The sequence below is a fragment of the Artemia sp. Qi Xiang Cuo genome, chromosome 17 (genome assembly GCF_049724085.1).
Source record: "Artemia sp. Qi Xiang Cuo chromosome 17, ASM4972408v1, whole genome shotgun sequence".
Taxonomy (NCBI): Eukaryota; Metazoa; Arthropoda; class Branchiopoda; order Anostraca; family Artemiidae; genus Artemia; species Artemia sp. Qi Xiang Cuo.
This window is the reverse complement of record NC_142810.1, coordinates 4124015-4140830: the sequence shown is the minus strand read 5'-3', so window position 1 is coordinate 4140830 and position 16816 is coordinate 4124015. Positions and strand designations below refer to the sequence as shown.

Below are 16816 nucleotides of genomic sequence, written 5' to 3'. Positions count from 1 at the left end.
TAAAATCCGCTAACATTTTTCTGGCTTATTAAGTCGCTAAGATGTTCCAGATTTTGACAAGATAGGATTTAAAGACAATCTGAGGACCTTAATTTTACTTCTTACAAGCATTTATTTGTTATGCTCTGATCAGTGGTTTAAGGACTCTGATGAGATTGTCAATAGATTTCTCCAATATTCTGTTTACAGTTAACTATAAGATCTCAGCCATTTGATAAAGCAAAAATAAATAATTTGTGCAGAAATTCTAGAATCTTAGATTTGCAATCTTTACACTTTGATGGGTAGAAGAATGGGACTATAATTATCCCCAATATTTGTCATGGAAAAATAAATGAATTTTTCAAGGATTTTTGAGTTCAAAGTGCAATGATGTTTAAAACTTAATGTCAAGAAGACAAAGTAGCTAAGACTTGGAATATTTGAAGTTCAAGAGGTGATGTTAGATAACGAAAAGATCCATCAAGTTGCCAGCTTAATTTACTTTACTGGTTTTAACTGACCTATATATTTCCGTCCTTCCCCATTTGCTAACAGACCAAGATATATCTTCGTCCTAAAATAGATCCTCTCCTTCTTTGCCTCTCTGATCTGTGCATACAGATCCAGTAGCCAAAAAATTCACCCTCTCCTCTTGCCAAATTTGAATCTCCTGGCCCTGCAACCCTTTTTTTTATCTCTCCATTATCACACCGTACCCATGCTTTCGTTTTAGAGATCATGCAGGCCACATTTCTCCTTTACTCTCTTTATTGCAATTAATTAAAAAAAAAATTTCCACAAAATAAGTTTTTCAAAGAAAACTAAAGAACTCCATTAAACAAAAAATGAGCAAAAATAAAATCAAATAATCTACCAAGCGTGAAACTACCACAAATCAGCATTGATAAATAAATGAAACCCAAAACGAGCAGAAATTACAATAAATAACAGATTTAAACTCAAAGCAAGCAGAAATTAACATGAGTTGGGCTCAAAACCCTATGCCTTCCCACGGCCAGAATATAATTTGAACTTTACGGAAAAAAATATAAATTCTTTTACTTTTATAACTTTAATAAATCAAATAATATGATGATTTTGATTACTAAATATCAGTAAATGTATATTAAAGCGACAATGCACATTCATTTGTATTTTTTTCAGTAAATGGCAAATTATGCTCTGGCCTTGGGAAGGCATAGGTGTTTTGAGCCCAACTTATGTTAATTTCTGCTCGTTTTGAGTTTGACTCGGTTATTTATTGTAATTCCTGCTCGTTTTTGGTTTCATTTATTTATCAATGCTGATTTGTTGTAGTTTGACGCTTGGTATATTATTTGATTTTATTTTTGCTCATTTTTGGTTTAATTGAGTTCTTTACTTTTCTTGGATAAACTTATTTTGTGGAAAAAGTTTTTTTATTTTATTTATGTTCGTTTTATATTGACATATTCTTTGCAGAGAAAAAGAAAATAATACTTTAAATTTTTTCGTTTTTTTAAGAATTTATATTTTGGCCTGCTATTTGTTTGCTGGAGAAAAACTTTCAGCTATTTTTAACAACATACACCCTCTTAAAAATTTAAAAACAAATAGTAGTGTTTAATTTAGTTTCATACCTCCTCTAGTTGACCTGAAATGGAAAACTTGATACCATTCGCAAAAAAATCTGTTTACTTTCTTTGATGGCTTGGATACACTTACGCTATTTTGATTTGGTTAAATCTGAAGAGCAGAAGCAGCCCCAAAAGTTTTAACATAGTACCCTCAGTCATTCTTTGGATACTGCTGAGATGCCTTATGGGGAATTAGTATTAACACAGGGCATTTTGATTTAATCTTATGACAACATTTAGTTTTTAAGCATAAATTCAAATAGGAAGGTGGGCGTGGGATTAGTTGCCCTCCAATGACTTTCGACTATTAAAAAGGGCATCAGCCCTTTCTATTTTCCATCGAATGAGCCCTTTTCGAAGTTCCTACGACAAATCCTTTGATACAAAGTGCCCTGGTCTAAACAACAACAACAACAACAAAATAATAAATTATATCCACATCAATCTTTACTATAGAAATGTCAAGCCTTCCAATTACTTTTGACAATTAAAAAGGACACTAGGCCTTTCGAATTCCAGTCCAATGGACCTTTTTCGAGTTTCTACGACAACACTTCCTATAAACACCTTATATGGCCCCAGGGCATAAATTACAACTCTTACCCTAAGGGCTGTGAGAGTGTTTGTCATTCTGTAAGACCTAATTTCCAGAACTTTCATCTACGTTACACAAAATGGCTGTCTCAAAATTTTGATTGGATACGTCTGGGAAAATGGTGGGCGTGAGAGGGGCGTTAGTCTTTCTCCAATCACTTTCAACTAATAAAAAAGGCACCAGTACTTTCAATTTCCTATCAAATGAGCCCTTTTGAAGTTTCTACGACAACGCTTTCAATAAAAACCTTATATGCCCCCTGAGGATACCATACAACCCACGCCCTGAGGGCTGGTTGGGGGGGGGGGGTTGTCATCCTTAAAGATCTAATTTCCAGAAATTTCTACTACGTTGAACAAAATGGCCAGCTGAAAATTTTGATTAGATGTGTTTGGGGGAATGTTGGGCGTTAGAGAGGGGTCAGTTACCGTCCAATCACTTTCAACTATTAAAAAGGGCACTATTCCTCTCAATTTCCAATTGAATGAGCCCCCTTTAAAAGTTTTTACGACAACTCTATCATTCAAAACCTTATATGCCCCCTGGGCATAACTTACAACCTTTGCCCAGGGGACTCTCGGGGGTTTATCATCCTTAAATACATAATTTCCAGAACTTTCAACTACGTTGAACAAAATGGCTATCTCTAAGCTTTGATTAAATGTGCTTGGGGAAATGGAGGGCGTGAGAGGGGGGTTAATTACTCTCCACTCACTTTCGACTACTAAAAAGGGCAATTTCAATTTCCAATCAAATGAGCCCCTTTTGAAATTTCTACAACAACTTTCTATATAAACCTTACACGCCCCCAGAGCACAAATTACAACCCTTGCACTGAAAGCTCTGATGAGGTTTTTATCCTAAAAGACCTAATTTCCAGAACTTTCGACTACGTTGAACAAAATGGATATCTCAAAATTTTGATTGAATGTGTTTGGGGAAATGATGGGCGTGAGAGGGGGGTTAATTGCCCATTTCAATAGAAACCTTATATGCCCCCAAGGCATAACTTATAACCCTTGGCCTGAAGACTACGGGGAGAGTGTCCTGCTCAAAGGTATAATTTCCTGAACTTTACAATTTGTGGAACAGAATGGATATCAAGAAATTTTGCTCGGATACGTTTTGGGAAATGTTGTGCATGGAAGGGGTGTTTGTTGCTTTCTAATCACTTTAGACTATTAAAAAGGGCACTAGCCATTTCAATTTCCAATCAAATGAGTCATTTTTAAGTTTCTGTGACGACGCGTTCAGTAAAAGCTTTATATGCCCCGAGGGCATAACTTACAACCCTTTCCCTGAGGGCTGTGGGGAAGTGTCCTCCTAAAAACATAATTTATATCTGGAAATCCAAAACACTGAATAAAATGGCTATCTAAAAATTTGATTGGATGTGTATGGGGAAAAGGTGGGCGAGAGAGGGGGGCTAGTTGCCCTCAAATCATTTTCGACTATTAAAAAGGGCACTAGACCTTTCAATTGCCAATCAAATGAGCCAATTCCCAATCGAGTTTCTACGACAAAGATTTCAATAAAAACTTATATGCTCCCACACCATAAATTATAACCCGTTCCCTGAATAATGTGTTAAGAGTGTCCTGCTTATATATATACTTTCCCAAACATTAACTACGTGGAACAAAATGGCTATCTAAAAACTTGGACCGGATGTGTTTGGGGAAATGGTGGGCGTGGACCGGGTGTTGTTAACCTTCAATTACTTTCGACTATTAAAAAGGGCACAAGCCATTTAAATTTCTAATCAAATGAGCCCTTTTTGAAGTTTCTACGACAACACGTTCTATAAAAACTTTATGTTCCCCCAGGGCATAACTTACAACCCTTGTCCTGAGGGCTGTGTGGAGGTTGTCTTCCTAAAAGACATAATTTCAATAACTTAAAACTACATTCAACAAAATGGCTATCTCAACATTTTGATTGGATGTGTTTGGGGGACTGTTGGGCGTGGGAGGGGGGGGGAGGTTAGTTGCCCTCCAATCACTTTCGACTATGAAAAAGGGTACTAGTCCTTTGAATTTCCAATCGAATGAGCCTGTTTTAAAGTTTCTAATACAACGCCTTCTATAAAAACCTTATATGCCCCCAGGCCATAACTTAAAACCCTTGGCTATTTAAAAATGACTTAAAAATGGCTATTTAAAAATTTTGATTGGATGTGTTTGGGGGAATGATGGGTGTTGGGGGGGGGGCGAGTTGCCCTCAAATCCCTTTTGACTATTAAGCATAACACTAGCACTTCTAATGTCTAATCGCAAGAGCATTTTTTTACGCTTCAAAGACAACACATTCTGCAAAAAACCGTATATAAAACCAGGTGCTCATTACAACCCATTCCGAAGGGTTTGGGGGAGTGTCCTCTTAAAAAATATAATTTATATCTGGAAATCAACTACGCGGAACAAGATGGCTATGTCAAAATTTTGTTCGTATATTTTGGGGGTATTGATGGGGGTGGGGAGGGTGGGCTAGTTGCCCTCCAATCACTTTTGACTATTAAAAAGGGTACTAGCCCTTTGAATTTCCAATGGAATGAGCCTGTTTTGAAGTTTCTTCGCCAACGTTTTCTATAAAAAACCTTATATGCCCCCAGTGCATAACTTAAAACCCCTGCCCTGAGGGTTGTGGGGGAGTGTCCTCCTCAAAAATATATTTCCTATTTGGAAATCAACTACGCTGAACGAAATGGCTATCTCAAACTATCCGGAAATCAACTACGCTGAACGAAATGGTTATCTCACACTCGATTGGAAATTGAAAGGGCTAGTGCCCTTTTTAATAGTTGAAAGTAATTGGATGGCAACTAACTGAAAGTAATTGGATGGGAAATGGTGGGCTCACGCCCACCATTTCCCCAAATACACGCAATCAAAATTTCGAAATATTAATTTTGTTCAACGTAGTTAAAAGTTCTAGAATTTTTTTTTTTTAGGAAGATAATACCCTCAGAGCCCCCAGGGTAATGGTTGTAAGTTATACCCTGGGGACATATAAGGTTTTTATAGAAAGTTTTGTCGTAGAAACCTCAAAAAAGCTCATTTGATTGGAAATTGAAAGGGCTAGTCCCATTTTTAGTAGTTGAAAGTGATTGAAGAGCAACTAAACCCCCTCTCACACCCACCATTTCCCCAAACACATCCAATAAAAATTTTTAGATAAGTATTTTGTTCAAAGTAATTGACAGCTCTGGAAAATATGATTTTGAGGATGACAAAGCCCCCAAACCCTTAAGGGCAATGGCTGTGGGTTATGCCCTGGGGGTATATAGAGTTTGTATAGAAAACTTTTTCATAGAGACTTCAAAAAGAGCTCATTCGATTGTAAATTAAAACGGCTAATGCCCTTTTTAATAGTCGAAAGTGACTGGAGGGCAACTAACCCTCCTCTCACGCCCACCATTTCCCCAAACACATCCAATCAAAATTTTGAAATAACCATATTGTTCAACGTATATGAAAGTTTCAGAAAGTAGGCTTTTGAGGATGACCACCCCCCCCCTCTCCCCACAGCTTTCAAGGCAATGGTTGTAAGGTATGCCCTGGGGACAGATAAGGATTTTTATAGAAAATGTTGTCGCAGGAACTTCAAAAAAGGGCTCATTCATTAGGAAATTGAAAGACCTAGTGCCCTTTTAATAGGCTAGTCAAAACTGGTTGGAGGACAACTAACCCCCTTCTCATGCCCACCATTTGCCCAAAAGCATCCAATAAAAATTTTGAGATAGCATTTTTTTCAACGTAGTTAAAAGTTCTGGATATTATATCTTTGAGAATGATAACCCCCCCCCTCACACCCCTCAGGGCAAGGGTTGTAAGGTATGCCCTTGGGGCATATGAGGTTTTTATAGATAGAGTTGTCATAGAAGCCTCGAAACTTCGAAGGGCTAGTGTCCTTTTTAATAGTCAGAAGTAATTGGAGGAAAACTAACACCCCTCCCACGCCTACCATATCCCCAAAAACATCCAATTAAAATATTGAAATATCCATTTTGTTCAGCTTAGTTGCAAAGTTCGAAAATTATGTCTTTAAGGATGACCCTGTCCCTCTGCCCTCAGCGCAAGGGTTGTAAGTTATGGCCTGTGGGCATATAAGGTTTTATGGAAAGCGGTGTCATAAAAACTTCAAAAAGGGCTCATTCGATTAGAAATTGAAAGCGCTAGTGCCCTATTTAATATGCTCTTCTTACTAACATCATTTCACCAAAACACATCCAATCAACATTTTGAGATAGACATTTTGTTCAACATAGTTGAAAGTTCTGGAAATTAGGTCTCTGCCAGCGTTGTCTAAGAAACATCAAAAAGAAATTATTCAATTGGGAATTGAGAGGGCTAGTGCCCTCATTAATAGTCAAAAGTAATCGGAGGGCAAATGATATCCCCCCCCCCCCATGCCCATCATTTCCCCAAACACTTATTATCAACATTTTGCAGCCATTTTGTTAAACGTAGTTTAAGGGTCCAGAAATTATGTTTTTGAGTATGACACCCCACCCCCCCACAGCCCTCAAGGCTAAGATTGTAAGTTATGCCCTTGGGGCATATAATGTCATTTAAAAATATTGTCGTAAAAACTTGAAAACGGGTCTTTTCGATTGGAAATTGAGAGGGCTATTGCCCTTTTTAATAGTCGAAAGTAATCAGAGGGAGAATTACACCCCCTCCCTGCTCATCATTTCCCCAAACATCTCTGAAATTACATTGTCCCTAAAAGTTTGGCAACCCTTATTTACAATACAGCCATTTTTAGATAACCAAAACAGACATTTTTAGAGAGAAGACTGACTTGCTTGATTCTTTTATTTCTAACTGGAATTCAGACATTTGGGTTTATTTTTAGGTGTAGGGATTAAAAGTAAGTTTTGTTAGTCATTCATAAAGACTATATATAGGCCCAGGCTACTTCTTAGAAAGAAGCAGTTCCTAACCTTTATAGTTATGCCCTCTCCCCTAATTTATCTAAAGACATCCACCATAGCCTATGGCTAATATAGGGGCAAAGTTCATTTGTTTCCTTATGTCCAGCTTGGCTCCTAGGCTTATAATAGGGCTACTGGTTGATTAATTTAAAGCTTTGTAGGTAAATTTCTAGGTGGCCCTATAATTTAGCCTGGACAAAAGTGAAAACATCATTTGATGTCTCTTTTTATGTTCTTTCATAATTCAATAGGCCTAATTGGCTTCTTTTGCCAATTGCATCTTGAGCTCTTAAAGGGGTCCCAAAGGGGTAAATTTTTACCAAGTCATATTATTGACTTATGGATAAAGTGAATATACCAATGCCTTTTTTGGTCAATATATACCAAATTATATTATCGAGTTAGGACTAAAGTAAATACACCAGTTGATGCCTTTTTTTATGCTGATTACAAATATAATAAGCATTTCTATCAGAAATGAATTTCAACCCCCCCCCCTATATCTGCCAATTCAGGGTTAGGTTAGGTATATATAGGGGGGGGGGGGGTGAAATTCATATCCGATAGAAATGCTTATTATATCTGTAATCAGCATAAAAAAAGGCATTGAATGGTGTATTCGCTTTATTCCTAACTCAATAATATGATTTGGTAGATATTTACCCCTTTTTTTATGCTGATTCCAAATATAATAATCATTTCTATCAGAAATGAATTTCAGCCCCCCCCCCCTATGTATGCCAATTCAGGGTATATATTTCTACAACCTAACTTAACCCTGAATTGGCATATATAGGGAGGGGGCTGAAATTTATTTCCGATAGAAATTATTATTATATTCGTAATCAGCATAAAAAAAGGCATCAAATGGTGTATTCACTTTATTCCTAACTCAGTAATATGATTTGGTAGAAATTTACCCCCAAAGGTATTTCATTTTTGTAACCCTACAAAGAAATTATAACCTAACCTGCAAAATACTTGATTTTCAATTCAAACTGTTTTCCTATTGTTTCAAGTTTTTAAAATGCCATCAACAAAAATAGCACTGAATTTTGCAATTCAAAACTTTCCATTTGACAATTCAGGGTATATATTTGCACATCAGGGGGGGGGGGAACTTTATGCTAAATTTGCAGTGGGCCATATAATTTAGCTAGGATGAAAGTGAAAACTTCATTTGATGCTTTTTTTATGGTTTCTTATACCGTAATTCATGTAAAATACCTTCTGGGCCCCTTAAAGGGCTCAAGATGCAATTTGCAAAAGAAGCAATTATTCAATCATGAAAGAGTATAAAAAAGGCATCAAATTATGTTTTCACTTTCATCCTAGCTAAATTATAAGGCCACCTAGAAATTTACTGATTTGTATATATAATACAAGCCCATGGCCTTCACACATACCAACAATATTTTTTTCATTTTCACATGGGGTCCCAATCTAGCCCATGTCCACTGCTTAGCATTCAAGCTTCTTTCTTCAGGATAGGTGGGGAGAAGGTGCCTGCTGTCTCCAATCAATTTCCAAATAGCATCTATTCATTGCCTCAGCTCAGTCCAGCATTCTGAGCAAATTTCATTTTTCACTATTTTTTAACTATAGTGACCCCTCATATAAGGTCTGGATTATCATCTGGGTTTCTGGCTGCAAAATTTCAATTATTTAATAAACACAATTTGAACATTTCTGGCTGACTATCTGGGCTTTATTTTTTTGGAAAACTTTCTGAGCTTGTGACAATTCTAGACAGTCAAACCCAAGACATAAACACAGAAAGTCAACCAATATTTAATTCATTTTTTGTTAGTGCAACTGTCTTAGCTTATAAATGGGTTCACTTGCCTAACAGTCTAGGCAGACAGGCCCTTTAAGGTTTTAGATGCCTATATCCCTTGCAATTCCCAGCAACTTGTTGATCCAACTAATATTGAATTAAGTTTTTGTTAGTACAAATGTTTAGGTTTATAAATTGGGTCACTTGCCTGGCTGACACTTTAGGTATTTGGTGCCCCTCACTATTAGGCTTTAAATGCGTGTTTGCCTGACATTCCAAGCAAATTAATGGTCCTATGTCAATTCTAAATTCCTGGTCAATGTTCCCAAGACCATTGGCAGGTATGCCTTTTTGCCTCTGTCCTATGTCAATTTAAAACTTTTGGTCAACCTGTCTGAGACTCTAGGCGGACATGCCTTCCCAAAAGGCTTGAATGCTAAGCAATGGACATAGGCTAGATTGGGAACCCATGTGAAAATGAAAAAAATATTGTTGGTATGTGTGTAGTGCATGGTTACTGCTAAGGAAATGGACTACCCATTCATGGCTTTAGGCATTTGTGAATATATTCTAAGGCAAGAGAGGAATTTGGAGCAGTTTTTGGAGGCACCCACCAGTTTCTCTGGCAAGTGACCCAAAAATTCAAAAAAATTGTGTATGTCCAATAAGAGAGTAGTACTTACTCCTGCCATTTAAACATTTGCCTCTCAATGACTCAGACTATTTGTCTTGGCTTTTTCTGCAATTACCCATGTCTTGATGCCTATTGCAAAACTCTTGATTTTCAATTCAAAACCATATAGAAGGGAGAACCCTTCTATTGGCATCATCCATCATTTAAAATAAAATTTAGGTTAAAATTCATATTAATTAGACACCCTAATTAATATACATGGCCTTATATTTTTTGGGTCAATGTATTTAAGATTCCATAACTGACATGTTTTGGGACAAGGTGAACATAGGCTTGGCCTACTACCAATAGAGGAATAGAATTGAACTTTTTCAGGAGATTCTAGACAATAAAGAGACATATTTTTAGATTGCTAGTTTTATGCTGATGTTTATTGTTTAGTTTGCATTTTCAGTTGGTCATCATCAACCCCTTCTAGCCTAATTGTCTCATGTAGCCCTTGGGTGTAAAAAGAAAGTAACCAAACAATGACAAAATATTACTTTATAATATTTAGAATATTCCTATTAGTCCAATTATTATGTTCCCTTCTATAGGTATAATCCATCTTTTAAAATAAAATTTGGCTAAATATTTAGGTGTAAATTTATGACCATTCTACCTCATATTTAGATGTATCAAAAAACAATTCTTACTTCATAATGTGCAAAATAATCCTAGTTAAAATATTTTACAGCAGGAGAACCTTTATCTTTATAACTTTTCTTATTTTTCCAGTTTTTTAAAGAAATTCAGTTTTTTTCACAGCAATGTTTTGTGCAATTTTGAAAATTCTGCTAAATGCCTTGTCATCTTAAAAAATAATTTATATGTGTTGCTATTGAAAACACAGTGGCAGAAGTATGCAAATATACATGCTATGGGAGATTGTCACTAAAAACAAACTGGTACTTGTCTAGAATCCAGTAAACATGTGATAAGTGAAGTTGTGTTAATGCTAATGAAATAAAACAAAATAGGATGCAAATAGAATAGTTCAGAAACAAATTTAGGCTAAACAAATTTGCACACTAGGGGGAGGGGGGGGTAAAGCATAGCACATATTAAATACATAACCTAACTTAGGTACCTTTTTTGCCCCTTCAACCCCAAAAAACTAAAGTTTAAATCTTTGTCACAGAGTGAGCAACATCTCACTAGCCAGTAGAAACCTGTTTTTCATATGGCATCTTGAAATACTACATGCAGTCTTTCTCGCGTTTTTACTGGATTCTAGACAAGTACCAAAAAATTTCTAGAAACTTTGCGCAGAAAGTATTCTGCCATCTATTAATAAATTTGTAGGATGGCATATCTTTCAGCACAAATTTGAAAACCAACAAAATGCTTATCAAAAGCATGGCTTTTTTCAAAAATTTTATTGCAAAACTGGAAAAAAGTGAAGATAAAGGTTCTCCTGCTGGAAAATATGTTATCTAGGATTATTTTGCTTAATATGAGGTAAAAAGTATTTTTTAACATTGTCTTCTTATGAGGTGGAATGGTCATGCATTTACACCAATATTGAAAACAGTTTCAGACAAAACTGTTTGATTCAAATCATTAGCCTACATAAACACTTTTTCAGCATAAAACCAATTGCTTATGATAACATTCAATAACAAGGAAATATATTACTAGGTCTATGTATGAAACTTTTGGGTGGGGGGAGAGACTGCATGGTTTTTGTCAGAGTGATAAATTTTATATTGAAAAAGAATATAAAATAGGGAGTAAAATAGTCACGTGTGGTTTATTATGATGTTTCCTTCCGAAGAGCTGTAACTCTAGTCTGCTACCAAACATTCTAAATTGTTTCTCTATGTTATTGATGGAGATGGCTTTTCTTCTTTTTCACCATGTCCCCTAGTTGAAGAATATATAGCCCAAATTGTAAGTATTTTTCTACTGTACAAACAAGATCTGGGTTTAAAATTAGAGATGGTTCCACCTCTCTTACATGGAGAACAGGAGAAGACACAGCTCATTACCCTTCTTATGTTCTTTTCAAATATCATAATCATTTTACTTGCAAATCTTGATTAAAGCTTTTGAGTGGACACAACAGTGACATCTGATTTCAACAATTCTATCAAAATTGAGTAGTTAGACTTATACCAAGTGGTTTCACAAGTCCTCTGAAAACAATTCAGCCAACTGTTTTAACAAGAAATACAAGATGGTAGACAAAAAAATATGCAGCTAGTTGTATAGTTGTATATTATTTACAACTATAGGTAAGACAATTCTCCACCCAGAAAATTATCCCTGCAGGCAATTCATCCTCTGCAAAAAATTCTCCCCCCAAAAATCCCCCTCGTCACCATGTGTAAAATCCCCACCCTTCTGAAATTCCCTGCCTCTAAAATTTAATCTACATGTAAAACAAAAATATGAGAAGTTGCAGCAAAACCAGTGAACATCTTCCTTGGTCCTAGTTTAGATTTTAAATAAGACCGAAAAGGTGTCACTTCTCCAAGTTAATAAAAGCCTATATTCTTCTGCAATTTCATTGTGGAAATATTATGAGACTAAACAAAAGATATGCTGTTTTTGAGCTTTCATTGCCTCCTATCCTAGAAACGAAAGATGGGAAAAGATCCCATTCTTAAGCATGTTTATTGAGGAAACTGCTGAACTAGCTGCAAAATATGTAACTGCGCTCTTGTTTAGTCTTCAAATGAGAATATCTCCTTAACCATGTACTAAATTTTTCAAAGTAAAAAGGTAAATTCTGCTTTTTTTTCATTGAAATTTGGATTAGGTTAAATTCTAAATTTAAACTTTGTTTACAGTTAGATTTGGAGACACCTTTTAATTTAGAGCATGCTCTTTATTAAAAGAACAAAAAAATCAAAACTTAGCATATTTCAAATGCTATTGACTACTGAAGAAGTTTACCTAATGCTTTGAACTAAATCAAGACACAATCAGCCTTGTGGTTATTTGAAGGAGTCACTGTAGCTTTTGTATTTTTAGGGACTTTGTGCTTCTACTCACCCCTGGTAAAACGGGAGTAGCTTAGTGTATCCAAGTGTTATTGCCAGTAGTAAACATTGGATAAGTGGTATTTGCTCAATTCTGGGGCTCTGCTATGGACTTGCCTCAAATTCCAATGGCTGAAGATGTTTCCCTTTCTGAAGTTTGTGCTGTTAAGAATGGTAGGTTTTTTAATTAAATTTGCAGTAACAGAATATTAATAAAGCTTTATTTGCTCTAGTAAATCCTTTTTTTCTTTTCTTTCTATCTTGCTTATTGAGTACTGTTCAGGAAAAAAAAAATACAAAAAAATATGTAGCTGTATAAATGCTTCTATCAAACCCTTAAGAGCTATGGTTAAGATTAAAGTGTTTTGCTATAGAAAACCCATAAAATTTTAATATACTAACTGTAATTTTGTCTGTTTGAGGAGTATTTTTTCCTTCTTGAATGCAGGCATGATAAAAAAAAAAAAACATTACAAACAAAAGTGAAGGTTTTTATTTGGCAGCCATAATATTTATCTGAAGGATCAGCTTCCTTTACTTTTCATTTTTCTTTTATACTATTTTAGAAATTGTTTATTTAGCTATTTTTAAACTTGCTTAACCATAGATAAAAAAAAAAAACAATAAAAGTATATAGTAGCTACAAATCAAAGATACCGAATCTTGCTAAAATGCATTAAAGGATGGTTTTTTTAGAATTAAACAGCAATATTTTAATGCAATTCTATTAAAATTTCATAATTTAAATGCAAAGTTTTCAAGCTTAATATCCCTATGCAAAGTTTATAATAATTTATTATATTCTTATATGAAATGTGGTTTGTTCATATTCCTTTGACTTCTGCTTCAATCAGAGGTGGTTTTAGAGGGCCAAAATAAAATTTCAGTGGCACAAAACTTTAAATAAATATTGTAGCATTCATAATTGTCTTGTAATTTTGAAATTTTATTTTCATCAAAATAAAGTAGAGGGCACAGTTGCCAGTAATTATAAGTAAATTGAATCCAATTTTTTTTTACCCATATCTGTTTGTATATAAAGTAAGAAAAGTTCATATTTTAATGAATACAATATTTTGGTGTTAAATAAAATTGTTTTAAAATTTGGCATTAAAATTTTTGGGAGACGAATCAGGGGGGGGGGGGGGCTGAAAAAAATTTAAAATTTGGGCAAAAAAGGTAAGAATCACCTCTGGCTTCAATTGCTCTTTGTTACCAAGTTATATTCATGATTACAACATAAGTGATCATTTTTTTTTCTTGCTAGTGGTCTGTATAAATTTAAAAATCTATTAAATTTATTAAAATGAATTTATAAATTATAAAGATATATAAAAAAACAGCCTCAGCCCTTTCTAGAAAAACAAAAGTCTTTTGCCATAACTCTTTAGACCAAGATAATTTCTAACCCCTTTCAAAATCAATTCCCACATACAAAAATTACCCATCTTTCCCATTAAAGTCTTAATAAAGAAGCAACTGGTTCACATACCTTATTGACAAAATATTGAACGGAAAAACAAAACAAACAACTTCAATCCACTCCATAAGATATTTTTTAATATTTTTGTGGAATGAACTTAGCAAAATTGATTCCTTAATATAGTTGGGCAACAGATATCACAACTCTACTCCAACATGTCGTAATGACACTGCACTTCTATGGCTTTGGCACATTTCTGATATGAGTAAATTATTTTCAGATGGAAAACACAACCCCATTGCCGAAAATACACTTCTCCGTGGAAAGTAATATCCCCTCCCCCCTCCCCGAGGAAAGTGTCCCCACCCCCCGCGGAAAGTGATTCTGGTAAATACTCCCCCCCCCCCCGCGGAAAATGCCTCCGGTAAATACCGCCCTCCCCCCCCCCGCCGCAAAAATGCCTCCGGTAAATACCCCCATCCCCCCCCCCCTCCCCCCGTGGAAAATACGGCTATCCAAATTTGAGAATTTTATTTGAGTTTAATTTTTTTAATGTCCATAGGGAGAAAGGATCCTGCTTGCGTATCATACGCCCCTCACTCAAGTTTACGCTGTCTAAAACTCGAGACTAATCCGGTTTCCCTGCTAGTTTTCTCAGCCCAGTGTGAGACAAGACAAAGAGAAGTGACACAATATTTGGGAAATATATAATTTGTGCTGTATGTTTGCGAATAACTGGGGGGAGGGGTAAAGTATTTGGACAGTTTGAAGTCAGAAAATAATACTTTCTAGGCATCTGGCCACTAAAAAATTACAGACTTGTCTCAATGATTAAAATTTGGTTGAGTCATCCATTTACGAAGTGACAGTTTGTTTAAGGCAGCTTATGAAGATTGACTCTCGCAGAGGAAAAAAAAAACGTGGCCACTAAAAAAAAACACATTTTAGACAAAAAAGGGTTTTCTTTTCTTTGGAATGAAGGTAGAGGACCAATGGATATAAATGAAAAATAGGAGAATGAGATTAAGATAGTACTAGAGAATCAAATGATCCAAAAATAGAATGAGGAGAGAGAAAAATCAGAATCACTATTTAAAGATATTAATGTGGTTTATGGGCAGGAGTTCTACCTTAAGCTGAATTGACCAGCTAGATATTTGACGTTGTGGATGCGGCTCAGAGCTATTTGCCTGTCAAATAGTGCAAGATTTAAAAGATATTCTAAAGAAAAATGTTCCAATGAAGACAGATATACTTACCCGCTTTTCAGAGTTAAAGAAGATTATTTGGGGCATTGCTTGAGCTGGTGCCAGGGGCTCTACTGATAAGGGAAGGGATATTTGGAAAAAATGAGTCGATGCTTACAGGTGTCTTAAATAGTACATAAGTAAAAAAAAATCCCAGTATAAAGTAAATGTAATGTTTTATTTAAATGTTTTTTTTTCAAGTGTTTGAAGTGTTTATTATTTTCAATGACTGTATTTCCAAGTATTAAGTACTATTATAAGGTCAATGTAGTGTTTTATGATGATCGCTGATCAAAGTTTATGTTATTTGTGCCTTCCATTTATGTTACTTTACTGTGTTAATGGCCGTATATTTGGTTTTAGAATACACTTGTCTATCAATCAATCTAATATTCAGAATAATTGCACCTAACAAATTTTTCAAGCAGACCCGCTCTACTTTACCCCCCCCCCCCCCTAATATGCAAATCTATAGCCCAGATTTGTTTCTAAAGTAACAACAAAATTGGTTTGTTCTTGAGTTTTACACAGTAAACTTGAGTGAGTGGTGCATAATACACAAGTACATAAACTCCTTCCCCCTCCGTAAATTAAAAAAACAAAACTCAAATAACACTCTCAATTTTGGAAAGCCTTTTTTGCTAGGGGGGTTTTTTCCGGGGGGGGGGGGGGTAAGCGCCGACCGCCAGTAGTTCTATACTTCAAAAATTATTTGACTTTTTTCTGCTCATCTTTGGATTAATGTAGCCATTTACTTTTCATCAAGACACTTTTTAAAATTAATTATAAAACGAAAAACAGTTTAATCTTTTAAGAAAGCGTCGCTCTTATCCTTTATATCCCTTTTATTCATGTTTTGTTTTAGGAGTTGAAGACGCTTTACCTAGTGAGAGTGAAGAGCTCTTTGATATTTCAAACATCTGTTTGTCTCCTAAGCTTGAAGCTGTTCTTTTGAATACTTTTCCTAGCATTGCAGGACAATATAAATTGGAAGCTGACATCCAGGAATTGGAACCCATAAGTTTTGACAATGAAGGTATCTTTCAAACATTTGGTTTTGTGGATTCATGAATATTTAATTAAAAAAAACTAGGGTACATGGACTAAATTTTAGTATTTTAAACTAATCTTTTTATGGAACTTTTTTCTTATCTTATTCCGGTAAGCAGGCATTTACTAAACCGGTTTGGAAGTTTAACAACAACTTTCAAAGTGTTAATTGAAAGGCCTTTTGTGAATCCCGTTCATCGGGAAGGCCAAGAATAAAGTCCTGAACTATATTGTCCATATTTCTTTCTGAATTAAGATATAAATCTGTTAATTCTTTTCCTGATTTAACCTCACTGATTAAGCTTTTAAAACGAGCAGAATATGGACTGGTATTGTGAGAATTGTGGATCGAAAATTTTGACTTTAAAACAGTAATTTAATCAAAATGCTAGATTGGGACAAAATTCATGATTCATTTTGTGTCAGTGAATTAAAAAGTTTTTTTTTTTTTGCATAACGATTAGTTATGCAATATAAAACGGGAGATGCATAACAAGTCCTATTGGGTTTTAATAATAGAGACAAAAGTC

At 35.1% G+C, this 16816-nt stretch overlaps 1 protein-coding gene and 1 long non-coding RNA gene across 3 annotated transcripts in view; both read left to right on the top strand.

The window, feature by feature from the left end:
- LOC148941817 (uncharacterized) overlaps window positions 1–16816 on the top strand; it is an 81108-nt gene that overhangs the window by 57392 nt on the left and 6900 nt on the right. The window lies entirely within an intron of this gene.
- Window positions 1–16816, top strand: part of LOC148941818 (uncharacterized) — a 57431-nt gene that overhangs the window by 36440 nt on the left and 4175 nt on the right. The gene's annotated exons all lie outside the window — the stretch shown is intronic.